Source organism: Heptranchias perlo, chromosome 5 (assembly GCF_035084215.1).
Source record: "Heptranchias perlo isolate sHepPer1 chromosome 5, sHepPer1.hap1, whole genome shotgun sequence".
Lineage (NCBI taxonomy): Eukaryota > Metazoa > Chordata > Chondrichthyes > Hexanchiformes > Hexanchidae > Heptranchias > Heptranchias perlo.
Genome location: NC_090329.1, coordinates 114085865 through 114106798, shown reverse-complemented (window position 1 = coordinate 114106798; position 20934 = coordinate 114085865). Strand labels below are relative to the sequence as shown.

The 20934-nt window shown below is 48.4% G+C and overlaps 7 non-coding genes across 7 annotated transcripts; all 7 read right to left on the bottom strand.

Annotated features, from left to right (window-relative positions):
- Window positions 1-912: 912 nt before the first annotated feature.
- On the bottom strand, window positions 913-1032 carry LOC137322284 (5S ribosomal RNA). Its single transcript, XR_010963039.1, has one exon. It is a non-coding gene; the product is annotated as a 5S ribosomal RNA (ribosomal RNA).
- Window positions 1033-4034: 3002 nt separating this feature from the next.
- Window positions 4035-4153, bottom strand: LOC137322376 (5S ribosomal RNA). The gene has a single exon (XR_010963091.1). It is a non-coding gene; the product is annotated as a 5S ribosomal RNA (ribosomal RNA).
- A 3002-nt stretch (window positions 4154-7155) lies between these two features.
- LOC137322375 (5S ribosomal RNA) lies at window positions 7156-7274 on the bottom strand. The gene has a single exon (XR_010963090.1). It is a non-coding gene; the product is annotated as a 5S ribosomal RNA (ribosomal RNA).
- Window positions 7275-10272: 2998 nt separating this feature from the next.
- LOC137322374 (5S ribosomal RNA) lies at window positions 10273-10391 on the bottom strand. The gene has a single exon (XR_010963089.1). It is a non-coding gene; the product is annotated as a 5S ribosomal RNA (ribosomal RNA).
- A 3002-nt stretch (window positions 10392-13393) lies between these two features.
- On the bottom strand, window positions 13394-13512 carry LOC137322246 (5S ribosomal RNA). The gene has a single exon (XR_010963003.1). It is a non-coding gene; the product is annotated as a 5S ribosomal RNA (ribosomal RNA).
- Window positions 13513-16514: 3002 nt separating this feature from the next.
- On the bottom strand, window positions 16515-16633 carry LOC137322373 (5S ribosomal RNA). The gene has a single exon (XR_010963088.1). It is a non-coding gene; the product is annotated as a 5S ribosomal RNA (ribosomal RNA).
- A 3002-nt stretch (window positions 16634-19635) lies between these two features.
- LOC137322245 (5S ribosomal RNA) lies at window positions 19636-19754 on the bottom strand. The gene has a single exon (XR_010963002.1). It is a non-coding gene; the product is annotated as a 5S ribosomal RNA (ribosomal RNA).
- Window positions 19755-20934: the final 1180 nt, after the last annotated feature.

The window sequence follows — 20934 nt, the reverse complement described above, 5'->3', positions numbered from 1 at the left end:
TTGCATCGACTAGGCTCGTATTCCCTTGAGTTTAGAAGATTAAGATCTAATTGAGGTGTTTAAGATTATTAAAGGAGCTGATAGGCTCGATAGAGAAACTATTTCCTCTGGTGGGGGAGTCCGGAACAAGGGGGCATAATCTGAAAATTACAGCTAGGCAGTTCACGGGTGATGTCAGGAAGCACTTCTTCACACAAAGTGTAGTAGAAATCTGGAACTCTCTCCCCCAAAAAGCTGTTGAGGCTGGGGATCAATTGAAAATCTCAAAACCGAGATTGATTGATTTTTGTTAGGCACGGGTGTTGAGGGTTATGGAGCACAGGCGGGTAAATGGAGTTAAGGTACACATCAGTCACGAATGGCGGAACAGGCTCAAAGGGCTGAATGGCCTTCTCCCGTTCCTATGAACGTGCTGCCAGGAAATGGGCCGAGGAAAGCGAGCAACAGCGAGCGACCGAGTGAGCGAGCGAGCGAGCGATCAGCAAAAAGACTGGCAAATGAAGGCAGCGTCGGCGTGAAGAACAGCAAACAGCTAACAAGAAAAGCTGACGGCAGTTGCTATTTCCAGGCGGTGTCCCAAGCGAGTACTGACCAGGCCTGCCTCTGACTTAGCTTGTGATATCGGATGGGATGGGGTACTTTTCAGAGGAGTGTGGGAGTAAGCGATGGCCTGCTTTGCTTCTCTTTACTTAAACGCTTGCTGCTTTGTGTATGTTTTTTGCCAGCTTATTTTCTTCATGTGTTTTTTTTTGTTGACTCTGTGTCGACTCCCTTGCCTTTGTCTGGCAGCAGGAGAATGTGCAGCAAAGGAATGGGCAAAGGAAAGCGAGAGAGAGTGCAGGAGCAAGCAGCAAAAAGCTTTGTGATTGAAGGGAGTGCGCAGAGCTGAGAGCAGCCTCTGCTGGCAAGAAAAGCCTACTGCACCTGGTATTCCCAGGCGGTCTCCCATCCAAGTACTAACCAGGCCTGACTCTGCTTAAGCTTCCGAGATCAGACGAGATCGGGCGTTTTCAGACTAGTATGGCCGTAGGCATCAATTGCTTGCTTTTCCCTTTACTTAAAGGGCTGCAGTCTTCTTCTTCATTCTTTACCATACTTTCTGCACTTGCCTGGCGCCGGGGGAAACAACATCACTCACAGGGTACACGCATTCGCACTGCCAAACACAAACACACACAAGTCCTGCTTCATCTGCAAAACAATCACATAGCAAGCTCAACGCTTCATTCAAATCCTACAACATAGCAACAGGAGGAGGCCATTCACACCCACCCGCCTGCCTGCCTGTCTGCCTGCCTGCCTGCCTGCTCCGCCATTTCAGAACATCATGGCTCATCTCTCATCTAACTCCAGAGACCTGCCTTTCGCCCATATCCCTTCATACCTTTGCTTGACAAAAACCTATCTCTCTCACATTTCAATTTCGCAATTCAGCTCCTATCAATTGCCCTTTGCGTGAGAGACTTACAAACTTCTACCACCCTTTGTGGGTAGTAATGTTTTCTCATCTCTCTCCTCAAAGGTCTGGCTCTACTTTTTAGACTCTGCCCCCTACTCCTAGAATCCCCAACCAGCGGAAATAGTTGCTCTCTATCCACCCTATCTGTTCCCCTTAATATCTTATGAACTTCCATCAGATCACCCCTTAACCTTCGAAACTCCAGAGAATACAACCCCAATTTGTGTCATCTCTCCTCGTAACTTAACCCTTGAAGTCCGGCTAGCGTTCTAGTAAACCTACGCTGCACTCCCTCCGAGGCCGATATGTCCTTCCGAAGGTGCGGTGCCCAGAACTGCTCACAGTACTCCAGGTGCGGTCTAACCAGGGTTTTGTATAGCTGCAGCATAACTTCTGCCGCCTTGTACTCTAGTCCTCTACTCACACTTTCACCAGCTACGGATAGGGACCAAGTTAAAAACAAGGACCTCAAAGGTAGCAATCTCTGCAAGGGAAAACATTTACTGGCCTGTGGCCTCCTTCTGTGCTGTACTAAGAAGTAAACTTAGCACTGACCTTTCTCACATAAAAACTCATCAACACCTGCGCTGGACTTCTGGCTAGTGTCTTCGCGACGAAAGCCCCTGAAATCATTCAATAAACACATGCCGTGATTGTTGGTCGGGAGAGGCCTTTCGGGACTTTCCGGATGCATGAACTAAAATGGGCATCAAAATGGTGATGGAGAGGCTTGTAGATTATGTGGTGTAGGCATAAGAAATGGGGCAGGCAGAGGCCCTAAGGGGTGAAATTGACCTGTCGGAGGCCCGGCAAAACCTGGGGAGAAAGGGACAGAAGTCCAAATGTTGGGTAAAGAAAATGTAGATTCAATATGAAAAGTCAGTACTTGACTGCTTACCTCACGCAATTGTAGGGTTGCCAAGCCTCCAGGATTGCCCTGGAGTCTCCAGGAATTAAAGATTAATCTCCTGGACACTGCTGCCAACCAACCGTGGAGAAACATCATAGAGGCATTAAAAGAAAAATGGTTTTTCCTTTTCTTTGAACGCTTTTCTTAATTAGTTCGAAAATTATAGCAGATGGGTCAAAAAGGATGTTTGACTGGGTCGGGTGGTTGGAAGTCATGTGATAAAACCTCCAGGAATGCGTCCAACCAGAGTTGGCAACCCTACCTACCCTTCATTGCCTTCCCCTGGCCTTAACCTTCATTAGCTTCACCATTCCTTCACTCACTCACTCACTCACTCACTGCTGCAAAAACGCTGGTCCCTCCTGCCTCAAAATACAGACAACCGGGGAGCAGCCTTTTCTCCTCTCCCAGGCCCAGCTGCTTAGAAAAGGCTCAAGCCCACACCCCAATTTAAGTCACCTTGGCCCAATTCAGGCCAGAAGAAGATGTGTGCCTTTCCGCACATGGATAAAAGCAGCCGCTGGCCCCGATTTGACCGGCAGGTCGGCGAATGTTAGTCTTCATCTCAACAGGGCTGGAATACAATACAAAGTTATGCTACGGTTGTATAAAGCTCTGCTTAGACCGCATCTGGAGTACTGCGTTCAGTTCTGGGCACCACACCTCAGGAAGGATACACTGGTCTTGGAGGGGCTGCAGCGCACATTTACCAAAATGATACCGGGGCTAAAAGGGTTAAGTTGTCAGGACAGGTTGCATCGACTAGGCTCGTATTCCCTTGAGTTTAGAAGATTAAGATCTAATTGAGGTGTTTAAGATTATTAAAGGAGCTGATAGGCTCGATAGAGAAACTATTTCCTCTGGTGGGGGAGTCCGGAACAAGGGGGCATAATCTGAAAATTACAGCTAGGCAGTTCACGGGTGATGTCAGGAAGCACTTCTTCACACAAAGTGTAGTAGAAATCTGGAACTCTCTCCCCCAAAAAGCTGTTGAGGCTGGGGATCAATTGAAAATCTCAAAACCGAGATTGATTGATTTTTGTTAGGCACGGGTGTTGAGGGTTATGGAGCACAGGCGGGTAAATGGAGTTAAGGTACACATCAGTCACGAATGGCGGAACAGGCTCAAAGGGCTGAATGGCCTTCTCCCGTTCCTATGAACGTGCTGCCAGGAAATGGGCAGAGGAAAGCGAGCAACAGCGAGCGAGCGAGTGAGCGAGCGAGCGAGCGATCAGCAAAAAGACTGGCAAATGAAGGCAGCGTCGGCGTGAAGAACAGCAAACAGCTAACAAGAAAAGCTGACGGCAGTTGCTATTTCCAGGCGGTGTCCCAAGCGAGTACTGACCAGGCCTGCCTCTGACTTAGCTTGTGATATCGGATGGGATGGGGTACTTTTCAGAGGAGTGTGGGAGTAAGCGATGGCCTGCTTTGCTTCTCTTTACTTAAACGCTTGCTGCTTTGTGTATGTTTTTTGCCAGCTTATTTTCTTCATGTGTTTTTTTTTGTTGACTCTGTGTCGACTCCCTTGCCTTTGTCTGGCAGCAGGAGAATGTGCAGCAAAGGAATGGGCAAAGGAAAGCGAGAGAGAGTGCAGGAGCAAGCAGCAAAAAGCTTTGTGATTGAAGGGAGTGCGCAGAGCTGAGAGCAGCCTCTGCTGGCAAGAAAAGCCTACTGCACCTGGTATTCCCAGGCGGTCTCCCATCCAAGTACTAACCAGGCCTGACTCTGCTTAGCTTCCGAGATCAGACGAGATCGGGCGTTTTCAGACTAGTATGGCCGTAGGCATCAATTGCTTGCTTTTCCCTTTACTTAAAGGGCTGCAGTCTTCTTCTTCATTCTTTACCATACTTTCTGCACTTGCCTGGCGCCGGGGGAAACAACATCACTCACAGGGTACACGCATTCGCACTGCCAAACACAAACACACACAAGTCCTGCTTCATCTGCAAAACAATCACATAGCAAGCTCAACGCTTCATTCAAATCCTACAACATAGCAACAGGAGGAGGCCATTCACACCCACCCGCCTGCCTGCCTGTCTGCCTGCCTGCCTGCCTGCTCCGCCATTTCAGAACATCATGGCTCATCTCTCATCTAACTCCAGAGACCTGCCTTTCGCCCATATCCCTTCATACCTTTGCTTGACAAAAACCTATCTCTCTCACATTTCAATTTCGCAATTCAGCTCCTATCAATTGCCCTTTGCGTGAGAGACTTACAAACTTCTACCACCCTTTGTGGGTAGTAATGTTTTCTCATCTCTCTCCTCAAAGGTCTGGCTCTACTTTTTAGACTCTGCCCCCTACTCCTAGAATCCCCAACCAGCGGAAATAGTTGCTCTCTATCCACCCTATCTGTTCCCCTTAATATCTTATGAACTTCCATCAGATCACCCCTTAACCTTCGAAACTCCAGAGAATACAACCCCAATTTGTGTCATCTCTCCTCGTAACTTAACCCTTGAAGTCCAGCTAGCGTTCTAGTAAACCTACGCTGCACTCCCTCCGAGGCCGATATGTCCTTCCGAAGGTGCGGTGCCCAGAACTGCTCACAGTACTCCAGGTGCGGTCTAACCAGGGTTTTGTATAGCTGCAGCATAACTTCTGCCGCCTTGTACTCTAGTCCTCTACTCACACTTTCACCAGCTACGGATAGGGACCAAGTTAAAAACAAGGACCTCAATGGTAGCAATCTCTGCAAGGGAAAACATTTACTGGCCTGTGGCCTCCTTCTGTGCTGTACTAAGAAGTAAACTTAGCACTGACCTTTCTCACATAAAAACTCATCAACACCTGCGCTGGACTTCTGGCTAGTGTCTTCGCGACGAAAGCCCCTGAAATCATTCAATAAACACATGCCGTGATTGTTGGTCGGGAGAGGCCTTTCGGGACTTTCCGGATGCATGAACTAAAATGGGCATCAAAATGGTGATGGAGAGGCTTGTAGATTATGTGGTGTAGGCATAAGAAATGGGGCAGGCAGAGGCCCTAAGGGGTGAAATTGACCTGTCGGAGGCCCGGCAAAACCTGGGGAGAAAGGGACAGAAGTCCAAATGTTGGGTAAAGAAAATGTAGATTCAATATGAAAAGTCAGTACTTGAATGCTTACCTCACGCAATTGTAGGGTTGCCAAGCCTCCAGGATTGCCCTGGAGTCTCCAGGAATTAAAGATTAATCTCCTGGACACTGCTGCCAGCCAACCGTGGAGAAACATCATAGAGGCATTAAAAGAAAAATGTTTTTTCCTTTTCTTTGAACGCTTTTCTTAATTAGTTCGAAAATTATAGCAGATGGGTCAAAAAGGATGTTTGACTGGGTCGGGTGGTTGGAAGTCATGTGATAAAACCTCCAGGAATGCGTCCAACCAGAGTTGGCAACCCTACCTACCCTTCATTGCCTTCCCCTGGCCTTAACCTTCATTAGCTTCACCATTCCTTCACTCACTCACTCACTCACTCACTGCTGCAAAAACGCTGGTCCCTCCTGCCTCAAAATACAGACAACCGGGGAGCAGCCTTTTCTCCTCTCCCAGGCCCAGCTGCTTAGAAAAGGCTCAAGCCCACACCCCAATTTAAGTCACCTTGGCCCAATTCAGGCCAGAAGAAGATGTGTGCCTTTCCGCACATGGATAAAAGCAGCCGCTGGCCCCGATTTGACCGGCAGGTCGGCGAATGTTAGTCTTCATCTCAACAGGGCTGGAATACAATACAAAGTTATGCTACGGTTGTATAAAGCTCTGCTTAGACCGCATCTGGAGTACTGCGTTCAGTTCTGGGCACCACACCTCAGGAAGGATACACTGGTCTTGGAGGGGCTGCAGCGCACATTTACCAAAATGATACCGGGGCTAAAAGGGTTAAGTTGTCAGGACAGGTTGCATCGACTAGGCTCGTATTCCCTTGAGTTTAGAAGATTAAGATCTAATTGAGGTGTTTAAGATTATTAAAGGAGCTGATAGGCTCGATAGAGAAACTATTTCCTCTGGTGGGGGAGTCCGGAACAAGGGGGCATAATCTGAAAATTACAGCTAGGCAGTTCACGGGTGATGTCAGGAAGCACTTCTTCACACAAAGTGTAGTAGAAATCTGGAACTCTCTCCCCCAAAAAGCTGTTGAGGCTGGGGATCAATTGAAAATCTCAAAACCGAGATTGATTGATTTTTGTTAGGCACGGGTGTTGAGGGTTATGGAGCACAGGCGGGTAAATGGAGTTAAGGTACACATCAGTCACGAATGGCGGAACAGGCTCAAAGGGCTGAATGGCCTTCTCCCGTTCCTATGAACGTGCTGCCAGGAAATGGGCAGAGGAAAGCGAGCAACAGCGAGCGAGCGAGTGAGCGAGCGAGCGAGCGATCAGCAAAAAGACTGGCAAATGAAGGCAGCGTCGGCGTGAAGAACAGCAAACAGCTAACAAGAAAAGCTGACGGCAGTTGCTATTTCCAGGCGGTGTCCCAAGCGAGTACTGACCAGGCCTGCCTCTGACTTAGCTTGTGATATCGGATGGGATGGGGTACTTTTCAGAGGAGTGTGGGAGTAAGCGATGGCCTGCTTTGCTTCTCTTTACTTAAACGCTTGCTGCTTTGTGTATGTTTTTTGCCAGCTTATTTTCTTCATGTGTTTTTTTTTGTTGACTCTGTGTCGACTCCCTTGCCTTTGTCTGGCAGCAGGAGAATGTGCAGCAAAGGAATGGGCAAAGGAAAGCGAGAGAGAGTGCAGGAGCAAGCAGCAAAAAGCTTTGTGATTGAAGGGAGTGCGCAGAGCTGAGAGCAGCCTCTGCTGGCAAGAAAAGCCTACTGCACCTGGTATTCCCAGGCGGTCTCCCATCCAAGTACTAACCAGGCCTGACTCTGCTTAGCTTCCGAGATCAGACGAGATCGGGCGTTTTCAGACTAGTATGGCCGTAGGCATGGATTGCTTGCTTTTCCCTTTACTTAAAGGGCTGCAGTCTTCTTCTTCATTCTTTACCATACTTTCTGCACTTGCCTGGCGCCGGGGGAAACAACATCACTCACAGGGTACACGCATTCGCACTGCCAAACACAAACACACACAAGTCCTGCTTCATCTGCAAAACAATCACATAGCAAGCTCAACGCTTCATTCAAATCCTACAACATAGCAACAGGAGGAGGCCATTCACACCCGCCTGCCTGCCTGTCTGCCTGCCTGCCTGCCTGCTCCGCCATTTCAGAACATCATGGCTCATCTCTCATCTAACTCCAGAGACCTGCCTTTCGCCCATATCCCTTCATACCTTTGCTTGACAAAAACCTATCTCTCTCACATTTCAATTTCGCAATTCAGCTCCTATCAATTGCCCTTTGCGTGAGAGACTTACAAACTTCTACCACCCTTTGTGGGTAGTAATGTTTTCTCATCTCTCTCCTCAAAGGTCTGGCTCTACTTTTTAGACTCTGCCCCCTACTCCTAGAATCCCCAACCAGCGGAAATAGTTGCTCTCTATCCACCCTATCTGTTCCCCTTAATATCTTATGAACTTCCATCAGATCACCCCTTAACCTTCGAAACTCCAGAGAATACAACCCCAATTTGTGTCATCTCTCCTCGTAACTTAACCCTTGAAGTCCAGCTAGCGTTCTAGTAAACCTACGCTGCACTCCCTCCGAGGCCGATATGTCCTTCCGAAGGTGCGGTGCCCAGAACTGCTCACAGTACTCCAGGTGCGGTCTAACCAGGGTTTTGTATAGCTGCAGCATAACTTCTGCCGCCTTGTACTCTAGTCCTCTACTCACACTTTCACCAGCTACGGATAGGGACCAAGTTAAAAACAAGGACCTCAAAGGTAGCAATCTCTGCAAGGGAAAACATTTACTGGCCTGTGGCCTCCTTCTGTGCTGTACTAAGAAGTAAACTTAGCACTGACCTTTCTCACATAAAAACTCATCAACACCTGCGCTGGACTTCTGGCTAGTGTCTTCGCGACGAAAGCCCCTGAAATCATTCAATAAACACATGCCGTGATTGTTGGTCGGGAGAGGCCTTTCGGGACTTTCCGGATGCATGAACTAAAATGGGCATCAAAATGGTGATGGAGAGGCTTGTAGATTATGTGGTGTAGGCATAAGAAATGGGGCAGGCAGAGGCCCTAAGGGGTGAAATTGACCTGTCGGAGGCCCGGCAAAACCTGGGGAGAAAGGGACAGAAGTCCAAATGTTGGGTAAAGAAAATGTAGATTCAATATGAAAAGTCAGTACTTGAATGCTTACCTCACGCAATTGTAGGGTTGCCAAGCCTCCAGGATTGCCCTGGAGTCTCCAGGAATTAAAGATTAATCTCCTGGACACTGCTGCCAGCCAACCGTGGAGAAACATCATAGAGGCATTAAAAGAAAAATGTTTTTTCCTTTTCTTTGAACGCTTTTCTTAATTAGTTCGAAAATTATAGCAGATGGGTCAAAAAGGATGTTTGACTGGGTCGGGTGGTTGGAAGTCATGTGATAAAACCTCCAGGAATGCGTCCAACCAGAGTTGGCAACCCTACCTACCCTTCATTGCCTTCCCCTGGCCTTAACCTTCATTAGCTTCACCATTCCTTCACTCACTCACTCACTCACTCACTGCTGCAAAAACGCTGGTCCCTCCTGCCTCAAAATACAGACAACCGGGGAGCAGCCTTTTCTCCTCTCCCAGGCCCAGCTGCTTAGAAAAGGCTCAAGCCCACACCCCAATTTAAGTCACCTTGGCCCAATTCAGGCCAGAAGAAGATGTGTGCCTTTCCGCACATGGATAAAAGCAGCCGCTGGCCCCGATTTGACCGGCAGGTCGGCGAATGTTAGTCTTCATCTCAACAGGGCTGGAATACAATACAAAGTTATGCTACGGTTGTATAAAGCTCTGCTTAGACCGCATCTGGAGTACTGCGTTCAGTTCTGGGCACCACACCTCAGGAAGGATACACTGGTCTTGGAGGGGCTGCAGCGCACATTTACCAAAATGATACCGGGGCTAAAAGGGTTAAGTTGTCAGGACAGGTTGCATCGACTAGGCTCGTATTCCCTTGAGTTTAGAAGATTAAGATCTAATTGAGGTGTTTAAGATTATTAAAGGAGCTGATAGGCTCGATAGAGAAACTATTTCCTCTGGTGGGGGAGTCCGGAACAAGGGGGCATAATCTGAAAATTACAGCTAGGCAGTTCACGGGTGATGTCAGGAAGCACTTCTTCACACAAAGTGTAGTAGAAATCTGGAACTCTCTCCCCCAAAAAGCTGTTGAGGCTGGGGATCAATTGAAAATCTCAAAACCGAGATTGATTGATTTTTGTTAGGCACGGGTGTTGAGGGTTATGGAGCACAGGCGGGTAAATGGAGTTAAGGTACACATCAGTCACGAATGGCGGAACAGGCTCAAAGGGCTGAATGGCCTTCTCCCGTTCCTATGAACGTGCTGCCAGGAAATGGGCCGAGGAAAGCGAGCAACAGCGAGCGAGCGAGTGAGCGAGCGAGCGAGCGATCAGCAAAAAGACTGGCAAATGAAGGCAGCGTCGGCGTGAAGAACAGCAAACAGCTAACAAGAAAAGCTGACGGCAGTTGCTATTTCCAGGCGGTGTCCCAAGCGAGTACTGACCAGGCCTGCCTCTGACTTAGCTTGTGATATCGGATGGGATGGGGTACTTTTCAGAGGAGTGTGGGAGTAAGCGATGGCCTGCTTTGCTTCTCTTTACTTAAACGCTTGCTGCTTTGTGTATGTTTTTTGCCAGCTTATTTTCTTCATGTGTTTTTTTTTGTTGACTCTGTGTCGACTCCCTTGCCTTTGTCTGGCAGCAGGAGAATGTGCAGCAAAGGAATGGGCAAAGGAAAGCGAGAGAGAGTGCAGGAGCAAGCAGCAAAAAGCTTTGTGATTGAAGGGAGTGCGCAGAGCTGAGAGCAGCCTCTGCTGGCAAGAAAAGCCTACTGCACCTGGTATTCCCAGGCGGTCTCCCATCCAAGTACTAACCAGGCCTGACTCTGCTTAGCTTCCGAGATCAGACGAGATCGGGCGTTTTCAGACTAGTATGGCCGTAGGCATCAATTGCTTGCTTTTCCCTTTACTTAAAGGGCTGCAGTCTTCTTCTTCATTCTTTACCATACTTTCTGCACTTGCCTGGCGCCGGGGGAAACAACATCACTCACAGGGTACACGCATTCGCACTGCCAAACACAAACACACACAAGTCCTGCTTCATCTGCAAAACAATCACATAGCAAGCTCAACGCTTCATTCAAATCCTACAACATAGCAACAGGAGGAGGCCATTCACACCCACCCGCCTGCCTGCCTGTCTGCCTGCCTGCCTGCCTGCTCCGCCATTTCAGAACATCATGGCTCATCTCTCATCTAACTCCAGAGACCTGCCTTTCGCCCATATCCCTTCATACCTTTGCTTGACAAAAACCTATCTCTCTCACATTTCAATTTCGCAATTCAGCTCCTATCAATTGCCCTTTGCGTGAGAGACTTACAAACTTCTACCACCCTTTGTGGGTAGTAATGTTTTCTCATCTCTCTCCTCAAAGGTCTGGCTCTACTTTTTAGACTCTGCCCCCTACTCCTAGAATCCCCAACCAGCGGAAATAGTTGCTCTCTATCCACCCTATCTGTTCCCCTTAATATCTTATGAACTTCCATCAGATCACCCCTTAACCTTCGAAACTCCAGAGAATACAACCCCAATTTGTGTCATCTCTCCTCGTAACTTAACCCTTGAAGTCCGGCTAGCGTTCTAGTAAACCTACGCTGCACTCCCTCCGAGGCCGATATGTCCTTCCGAAGGTGCGGTGCCCAGAACTGCTCACAGTACTCCAGGTGCGGTCTAACCAGGGTTTTGTATAGCTGCAGCATAACTTCTGCCGCCTTGTACTCTAGTCCTCTACTCACACTTTCACCAGCTACGGATAGGGACCAAGTTAAAAACAAGGACCTCAAAGGTAGCAATCTCTGCAAGGGAAAACATTTACTGGCCTGTGGCCTCCTTCTGTGCTGTACTAAGAAGTAAACTTAGCACTGACCTTTCTCACATAAAAACTCATCAACACCTGCGCTGGACTTCTGGCTAGTGTCTTCGCGACGAAAGCCCCTGAAATCATTCAATAAACACATGCCGTGATTGTTGGTCGGGAGAGGCCTTTCGGGACTTTCCGGATGCATGAACTAAAATGGGCATCAAAATGGTGATGGAGAGGCTTGTAGATTATGTGGTGTAGGCATAAGAAATGGGGCAGGCAGAGGCCCTAAGGGGTGAAATTGACCTGTCGGAGGCCCGGCAAAACCTGGGGAGAAAGGGACAGAAGTCCAAATGTTGGGTAAAGAAAATGTAGATTCAATATGAAAAGTCAGTACTTGACTGCTTACCTCACGCAATTGTAGGGTTGCCAAGCCTCCAGGATTGCCCTGGAGTCTCCAGGAATTAAAGATTAATCTCCTGGACACTGCTGCCAACCAACCGTGGAGAAACATCATAGAGGCATTAAAAGAAAAATGGTTTTTCCTTTTCTTTGAACGCTTTTCTTAATTAGTTCGAAAATTATAGCAGATGGGTCAAAAAGGATGTTTGACTGGGTCGGGTGGTTGGAAGTCATGTGATAAAACCTCCAGGAATGCGTCCAACCAGAGTTGGCAACCCTACCTACCCTTCATTGCCTTCCCCTGGCCTTAACCTTCATTAGCTTCACCATTCCTTCACTCACTCACTCACTCACTCACTGCTGCAAAAACGCTGGTCCCTCCTGCCTCAAAATACAGACAACCGGGGAGCAGCCTTTTCTCCTCTCCCAGGCCCAGCTGCTTAGAAAAGGCTCAAGCCCACACCCCAATTTAAGTCACCTTGGCCCAATTCAGGCCAGAAGAAGATGTGTGCCTTTCCGCACATGGATAAAAGCAGCCGCTGGCCCCGATTTGACCGGCAGGTCGGCGAATGTTAGTCTTCATCTCAACAGGGCTGGAATACAATACAAAGTTATGCTACGGTTGTATAAAGCTCTGCTTAGACCGCATCTGGAGTACTGCGTTCAGTTCTGGGCACCACACCTCAGGAAGGATACACTGGTCTTGGAGGGGCTGCAGCGCACATTTACCAAAATGATACCGGGGCTAAAAGGGTTAAGTTGTCAGGACAGGTTGCATCGACTAGGCTCGTATTCCCTTGAGTTTAGAAGATTAAGATCTAATTGAGGTGTTTAAGATTATTAAAGGAGCTGATAGGCTCGATAGAGAAACTATTTCCTCTGGTGGGGGAGTCCGGAACAAGGGGGCATAATCTGAAAATTACAGCTAGGCAGTTCACGGGTGATGTCAGGAAGCACTTCTTCACACAAAGTGTAGTAGAAATCTGGAACTCTCTCCCCCAAAAAGCTGTTGAGGCTGGGGATCAATTGAAAATCTCAAAACCGAGATTGATTGATTTTTGTTAGGCACGGGTGTTGAGGGTTATGGAGCACAGGCGGGTAAATGGAGTTAAGGTACACATCAGTCACGAATGGCGGAACAGGCTCAAAGGGCTGAATGGCCTTCTCCCGTTCCTATGAACGTGCTGCCAGGAAATGGGCAGAGGAAAGCGAGCAACAGCGAGCGAGCGAGTGAGCGAGCGAGCGAGCGATCAGCAAAAAGACTGGCAAATGAAGGCAGCGTCGGCGTGAAGAACAGCAAACAGCTAACAAGAAAAGCTGACGGCAGTTGCTATTTCCAGGCGGTGTCCCAAGCGAGTACTGACCAGGCCTGCCTCTGACTTAGCTTGTGATATCGGATGGGATGGGGTACTTTTCAGAGGAGTGTGGGAGTAAGCGATGGCCTGCTTTGCTTCTCTTTACTTAAACGCTTGCTGCTTTGTGTATGTTTTTTGCCAGCTTATTTTCTTCATGTGTTTTTTTTTGTTGACTCTGTGTCGACTCCCTTGCCTTTGTCTGGCAGCAGGAGAATGTGCAGCAAAGGAATGGGCAAAGGAAAGCGAGAGAGAGTGCAGGAGCAAGCAGCAAAAAGCTTTGTGATTGAAGGGAGTGCGCAGAGCTGAGAGCAGCCTCTGCTGGCAAGAAAAGCCTACTGCACCTGGTATTCCCAGGCGGTCTCCCATCCAAGTACTAACCAGGCCTGACTCTGCTTAGTTTCCGAGATCAGACGAGATCGGGCGTTTTCAGACTAGTATGGCCGTAGGCATCAATTGCTTGCTTTTCCCTTTACTTAAAGGGCTGCAGTCCTCTACTTCATTCTTTACCACACTTTCTGCACTTGCCTGGCGCCGGGGGAAACAACATCACTCACAGGGTACACGCATTCGCACTGCCAAACACAAACACACACAAGTCCTGCTTCATCTGCAAAACAATCACATAGCAAGCTCAACGCTTCATTCAAATCCTACAACATAGCAACAGGAGGAGGCCATTCACACCCGCCTGCCTGCCTGTCTGCCTGCCTGCCTGCCTGCCTGCTCCGCCATTTCAGAACATCATGGCTCATCTCTCATCTAACTCCAGAGACCTGCCTTTCGCCCATATCCCTTCATACCTTTGCTTGACAAAAACCTATCTCTCTCACATTTCAATTTCGCAATTCAGCTCCTATCAATTGCCCTTTGCGTGAGAGACTTACAAACTTCTACCACCCTTTGTGGGTAGTAATGTTTTCTCATCTCTCTCCTCAAAGGTCTGGCTCTACTTTTTAGACTCTGCCCCCTACTCCTAGAATCCCCAACCAGCGGAAATAGTTGCTCTCTATCCACCCTATCTGTTCCCCTTAATATCTTATGAACTTCCATCAGATCACCCCTTAACCTTCGAAACTCCAGAGAATACAACCCCAATTTGTGTCATCTCTCCTCGTAACTTAACCCTTGAAGTCCGGCTAGCGTTCTAGTAAACCTACGCCGCACTCCCTCCGAGGCCGATATGTCCTTCCGAAGGTGCGGTGCCCAGAACTGCTCACAGTACTCCAGGTGCGGTCTAACCAGGGTTTTGTATAGCTGCAGCATAACTTCTGCCGCCTTGTACTCTAGTCCTCTACTCACACTTTCACCAGCTACGGATAGGGACCAAGTTAAAAACAAGGACCTCAAAGGTAGCAATCTCTGCAAGGGAAAACATTTACTGGCCTGTGGCCTCCTTCTGTGCTGTACTAAGAAGTAAACTTAGCACTGACCTTTCTCACATAAAAACTCATCAACACCTGCGCTGGACTTCTGGCTAGTGTCTTCGCGACGAAAGCCCCTGAAATCATTCAATAAACACATGCCGTGATTGTTGGTCGGGAGAGGCCTTTCGGGACTTTCCGGATGCATGAACTAAAATGGGCATCAAAATGGTGATGGAGAGGCTTGTAGATTATGTGGTGTAGGCATAAGAAATGGGGCAGGCAGAGGCCCTAAGGGGTGAAATTGACCTGTCGGAGGCCCGGCAAAACCTGGGGAGAAAGGGACAGAAGTCCAAATGTTGGGTAAAGAAAATGTAGATTCAATATGAAAAGTCAGTACTTGAATGCTTACCTCACGCAATTGTAGGGTTGCCAAGCCTCCAGGATTGCCCTGGAGTCTCCAGGAATTAAAGATTAATCTCCTGGACACTGCTGCCAGCCAACCGTGGAGAAACATCATAGAGGCATTAAAAGAAAAATGTTTTTTCCTTTTCTTTGAACGCTTTTCTTAATTAGTTCGAAAATTATAGCAGATGGGTCAAAAAGGATGTTTGACTGGGTCGGGTGGTTGGAAGTCATGTGATAAAACCTCCAGGAATGCGTCCAACCAGAGTTGGCAACCCTACCTACCCTTCATTGCCTTCCCCTGGCCTTAACCTTCATTAGCTTCACCATTCCTTCACTCACTCACTCACTCACTCACTGCTGCAAAAACGCTGGTCCCTCCTGCCTCAAAATACAGACAACCGGGGAGCAGCCTTTTCTCCTCTCCCAGGCCCAGCTGCTTAGAAAAGGCTCAAGCCCACACCCCAATTTAAGTCACCTTGGCCCAATTCAGGCCAGAAGAAGATGTGTGCCTTTCCGCACATGGATAAAAGCAGCCGCTGGCCCCGATTTGACCGGCAGGTCGGCGAATGTTAGTCTTCATCTCAACAGGGCTGGAATACAATACAAAGTTATGCTACGGTTGTATAAAGCTCTGCTTAGACCGCATCTGGAGTACTGCGTTCAGTTCTGGGCACCACACCTCAGGAAGGATACACTGGTCTTGGAGGGGCTGCAGCGCACATTTACCAAAATGATACCGGGGCTAAAAGGGTTAAGTTGTCAGGACAGGTTGCATCGACTAGGCTCGTATTCCCTTGAGTTTAGAAGATTAAGATCTAATTGAGGTGTTTAAGATTATTAAAGGAGCTGATAGGCTCGATAGAGAAACTATTTCCTCTGGTGGGGGAGTCCGGAACAAGGGGGCATAATCTGAAAATTACAGCTAGGCAGTTCACGGGTGATGTCAGGAAGCACTTCTTCACACAAAGTGTAGTAGAAATCTGGAACTCTCTCCCCCAAAAAGCTGTTGAGGCTGGGGATCAATTGAAAATCTCAAAACCGAGATTGATTGATTTTTGTTAGGCACGGGTGTTGAGGGTTATGGAGCACAGGCGGGTAAATGGAGTTAAGGTACACATCAGTCACGAATGGCGGAACAGGCTCAAAGGGCTGAATGGCCTTCTCCCGTTCCTATGAACGTGCTGCCAGGAAATGGGCCGAGGAAAGCGAGCAACAGCGAGCGACCGAGTGAGCGAGCGAGCGAGCGATCAGCAAAAAGACTGGCAAATGAAGGCAGCGTCGGCGTGAAGAACAGCAAACAGCTAACAAGAAAAGCTGACGGCAGTTGCTATTTCCAGGCGGTGTCCCAAGCGAGTACTGACCAGGCCTGCCTCTGACTTAGCTTGTGATATCGGATGGGATGGGGTACTTTTCAGAGGAGTGTGGGAGTAAGCGATGGCCTGCTTTGCTTCTCTTTACTTAAACGCTTGCTGCTTTGTGTATGTTTTTTGCCAGCTTATTTTCTTCATGTGTTTTTTTTTGTTGACTCTGTGTCGACTCCCTTGCCTTTGTCTGGCAGCAGGAGAATGTGCAGCAAAGGAATGGGCAAAGGAAAGCGAGAGAGAGTGCAGGAGCAAGCAGCAAAAAGCTTTGTGATTGAAGGGAGTGCGCAGAGCTGAGAGCAGCCTCTGCTGGCAAGAAAAGCCTACTGCACCTGGTATTCCCAGGCGGTCTCCCATCCAAGTACTAACCAGGCCTGACTCTGCTTAGCTTCCGAGATCAGACGAGATCGGGCGTTTTCAGACTAGTATGGCCGTAGGCATCAATTGCTTGCTTTTCCCTTTACTTAAAGGGCTGCAGTCTTCTTCTTCATTCTTTACCATACTTTCTGCACTTGCCTGGCGCCGGGGGAAACAACATCACTCACAGGGTACACGCATTCGCACTGCCAAACACAAACACACACAAGTCCTGCTTCATCTGCAAAACAATCACATAGCAAGCTCAACGCTTCATTCAAATCCTACAACATAGCAACAGGAGGAGGCCATTCACACCCACCCGCCTGCCTGCCTGTCTGCCTGCCTGCCTGCCTGCTCCGCCATTTCAGAACATCATGGCTCATCTCTCATCTAACTCCAGAGACCTGCCTTTCGCCCATATCCCTTCATACCTTTGCTTGACAAAAACCTATCTCTCTCACATTTCAATTTCGCAATTCAGCTCCTATCAATTGCCCTTTGCGTGAGAGACTTACAAACTTCTACCACCCTTTGTGGGTAGTAATGTTTTCTCATCTCTCTCCTCAAAGGTCTGGCTCTACTTTTTAGACTCTGCCCCCTACTCCTAGAATCCCCAACCAGCGGAAATAGTTGCTCTCTATCCACCCTATCTGTTCCCCTTAATATCTTATGAACTTCCATCAGATCACCCCTTAACCTTCGAAACTCCAGAGAATACAACCCCAATTTGTGTCATCTCTCCTCGTAACTTAACCCTTGAAGTCCGGCTAGCGTTCTAGTAAACCTACGCTGCACTCCCTCCGAGGCCGATATGTCCTTCCGAAGGTGCGGTGCCCAGAACTGCTCACAGTACTCCAGGTGCGGTCTAACCAGGGTTTTGTATAGCTGCAGCATAACTTCTGCCGCCTTGTACTCTAGTCCTCTACTCACACTTTCACCAGCTACGGATAGGGACCAAGTTAAAAACAAGGACCTCAAAGGTAGCAATCTCTGCAAGGGAAAACATTTACTGGCCTGTGGCCTCCTTCTGTGCTGTACTAAGAAGTAAACTTAGCACTGACCTTTCTCACATAAAAACTCATCAACACCTGCGCTGGACTTCTGGCTAGTGTCTTCGCGACGAAAGCCCCTGAAATCATTCAATAAACACATGCCGTGATTGTTGGTCGGGAGAGGCCTTTCGGGACTTTCCGGATGCATGAACTAAAATGGGCATCAAAATGGTGATGGAGAGGCTTGTAGATTATGTGGTGCAGGCATAAGAAATGGGGCAGGCAGAGGCCCTAAGGGGTGAAATTGACCTGTCGGAGGCCCGGCAAAACCTGGGGAGAAAGGGACAGAAGTCCAAATGTTGGGTAAAGAAAATGTAGATTCAATATGAAAAGTCAGTACTTGACTGCTTACCTCACGCAATTGTAGGGTTGCCAAGCCTCCAGGATTGCCCTGGAGTCTCCAGGAATTAAAGATTAATCTCCTGGACACTGCTGCCAACCAACCGTGGAGAAACATCATAGAGGCATTAAAAGAAAAATGGTTTTTCCTTTTCTTTGAACGCTTTTCTTAATTAGTTCGAAAATTATAGCAGATGGGTCAAAAAGGATGTTTGACTGGGTCGGGTGGTTGGAAGTCATGTGATAAAACCTCCAGGAATGCGTCCAACCAGAGTTGGCAACCCTACCTACCCTTCATTGCCTTCCCCTGGCCTTAACCTTCATTAGCTTCACCATTCCTTCACTCACTCACTCACTCACTCACTGCTGCAAAAACGCTGGTCCCTCCTGCCTCAAAATACAGACAACCGGGGAGCAGCCTTTTCTCCTCTCCCAGGCCCAGCTGCTTAGAAAAGGCTCAAGCCCACACCCCAATTTAAGTCACCTTGGCCCAATTCAGGCCAGAAGAAGATGTGTGCCTTTCCGCACATGGATAAAAGCAGCCGCTGGCCCCGATTTGACCGGCAGGTCGGCGAATGTTAGTCTTCATCTCAACAGGGCTGGAATACAATACAAAGTTATGCTACGGTTGTATAAAGCTCTGCTTAGACCGCATCTGGAGTACTGCGTTCAGTTCTGGGCACCACACCTCAGGAAGGATACACTGGTCTTGGAGGGGCTGCAGCGCACATTTACCAAAATGATACCGGGGCTAAAAGGGTTAAGTTGTCAGGACAGGTTGCATCGACTAGGCTCGTATTCCCTTGAGTTTAGAAGATTAAGATCTAATTGAGGTGTTTAAGATTATTAAAGGAGCTGATAGGCTCGATAGAGAAACTATTTCCTCTGGTGGGGGAGTCCGGAACAAGGGGGCATAATCTGAAAATTACAGCTAGGCAGTTCACGGGTGATGTCAGGAAGCACTTCTTCACACAAAGTGTAGTAGAAATCTGGAACTCTCTCCCCCAAAAAGCTGTTGAGGCTGGGGATCAATTGAAAATCTCAAAACCGAGATTGATTGATTTTTGTTAGGCACGGGTGTTGAGGGTTATGGAGCACAGGCGGGTAAATGGAGTTAAGGTACACATCAGTCACGAATGGCGGAACAGGCTCAAAGGGCTGAATGGCCTTCTCCCGTTCCTATGAACGTGCTGCCAGGAAATGGGCAGAGGAAAGCGAGCAACAGCGAGCGAGCGAGTGAGCGAGCGAGCGAGCGATCAGCAAAAAGACTGGCAAATGAAGGCAGCGTCGGCGTGAAGAACAGCAAACAGCTAACAAGAAAAGCTGACGGCAGTTGCTATTTCCAGGCGGTGTCCCAAGCGAGTACTGACCAGGCCTGCCTCTGACTTAGCTTGTGATATCGGATGGGATGGGGTACTTTTCAGAGGAGTGTGGGAGTAAGCGATGGCCTGCTTTGCTTCTCTTTACTTAAACGCTTGCTGCTTTGTGTATGTTTTTTGCCAGCTTATTTTCTTCATGTGTTTTTTTTTGTTGACTCTGTGTCGACTCCCTTGCCTTTGTCTGGCAGCAGGAGAATGTGCAGCAAAGGAATGGGCAAAGGAAAGCGAGAGAGAGTGCAGGAGCAAGCAGCAAAAAGCTTTGTGATTGAAGGGAGTGCGCAGAGCTGAGAGCAGCCTCTGCTGGCAAGAAAAGCCTACTGCACCTGGTATTCCCAGGCGGTCTCCCATCCAAGTACTAACCAGGCCTGACTCTGCTTAGTTTCCGAGATCAGACGAGATCGGGCGTTTTCAGACTAGTATGGCCGTAGGCATCAATTGCTTGCTTTTCCCTTTACTTAAAGGGCTGCAGTCCTCTACTTCATTCTTTACCACACTTTCTGCACTTGCCTGGCGCCGGGGGAAACAACATCACTCACAGGGTACACGCATTCGCACTGCCAAACACAAACACACACAAGTCCTGCTTCATCTGCAAAACAATCACATAGCAAGCTCAACGCTTCATTCAAATCCTACAACATAGCAACAGGAGGAGGCCATTCACACCCGCCTGCCTGCCTGTCTGCCTGCCTGCCTGCCTGCCTGCTCCGCCATTTCAGAACATCATGGCTCATCTCTCATCTAACTCCAGAGACCTGCCTTTCGCCCATATCCCTTCATACCTTTGCTTGACAAAAACCTATCTCTCTCACATTTCAATTTCGCAATTCAGCTCCTATCAATTGCCCTTTGCGTGAGAGACTTACAAACTTCTACCACCCTTTGTGGGTAGTAATGTTTTCTCATCTCTCTCCTCAAAGGTCTGGCTCTACTTTTTAGACTCTGCCCCCTACTCCTAGAATCCCCAACCAGCGGAAATAGTTGCTCTCTATCCACCCTATCTGTTCCCCTTAATATCTTATGAACTTCCATCAGATCACCCCTTAACCTTCGAAACTCCAGAGAATACAACCCCAATTTGTGTCATCTCTCCTCGTAACTTAACCCTTGAAGTCCGGCTAGCGTTCTAGTAAACCTACGCCGCACTCCCTCCGAGGCCGATATGTCCTTCCGAAGGTGCGGTGCCCAGAACTGCTCACAGTACTCCAGGTGCGGTCTAACCAGGGTTTTGTATAGCTGCAGCATAACTTCTGCCGCCTTGTACTCTAGTCCTCTACTCACACTTTCACCAGCTACGGATAGGGACCAAGTTAAAAACAAGGACCTCAAAGGTAGCAATCTCTGCAAGGGAAAACATTTACTGGCCTGTGGCCTCCTTCTGTGCTGTACTAAGAAGTAAACTTAGCACTGACCTTTCTCACATAAAAACTCATCAACACCTGCGCTGGACTTCTGGCTAGTGTCTTCGCGACGAAAGCCCCTGAAATCATTCAATAAACACATGCCGTGATTGTTGGTCGGGAGAGGCCTTTCGGGACTTTCCGGATGCATGAACTAAAATGGGCATCAAAATGGTGATGGAGAGGCTTGTAGATTATGTGGTGTAGGCA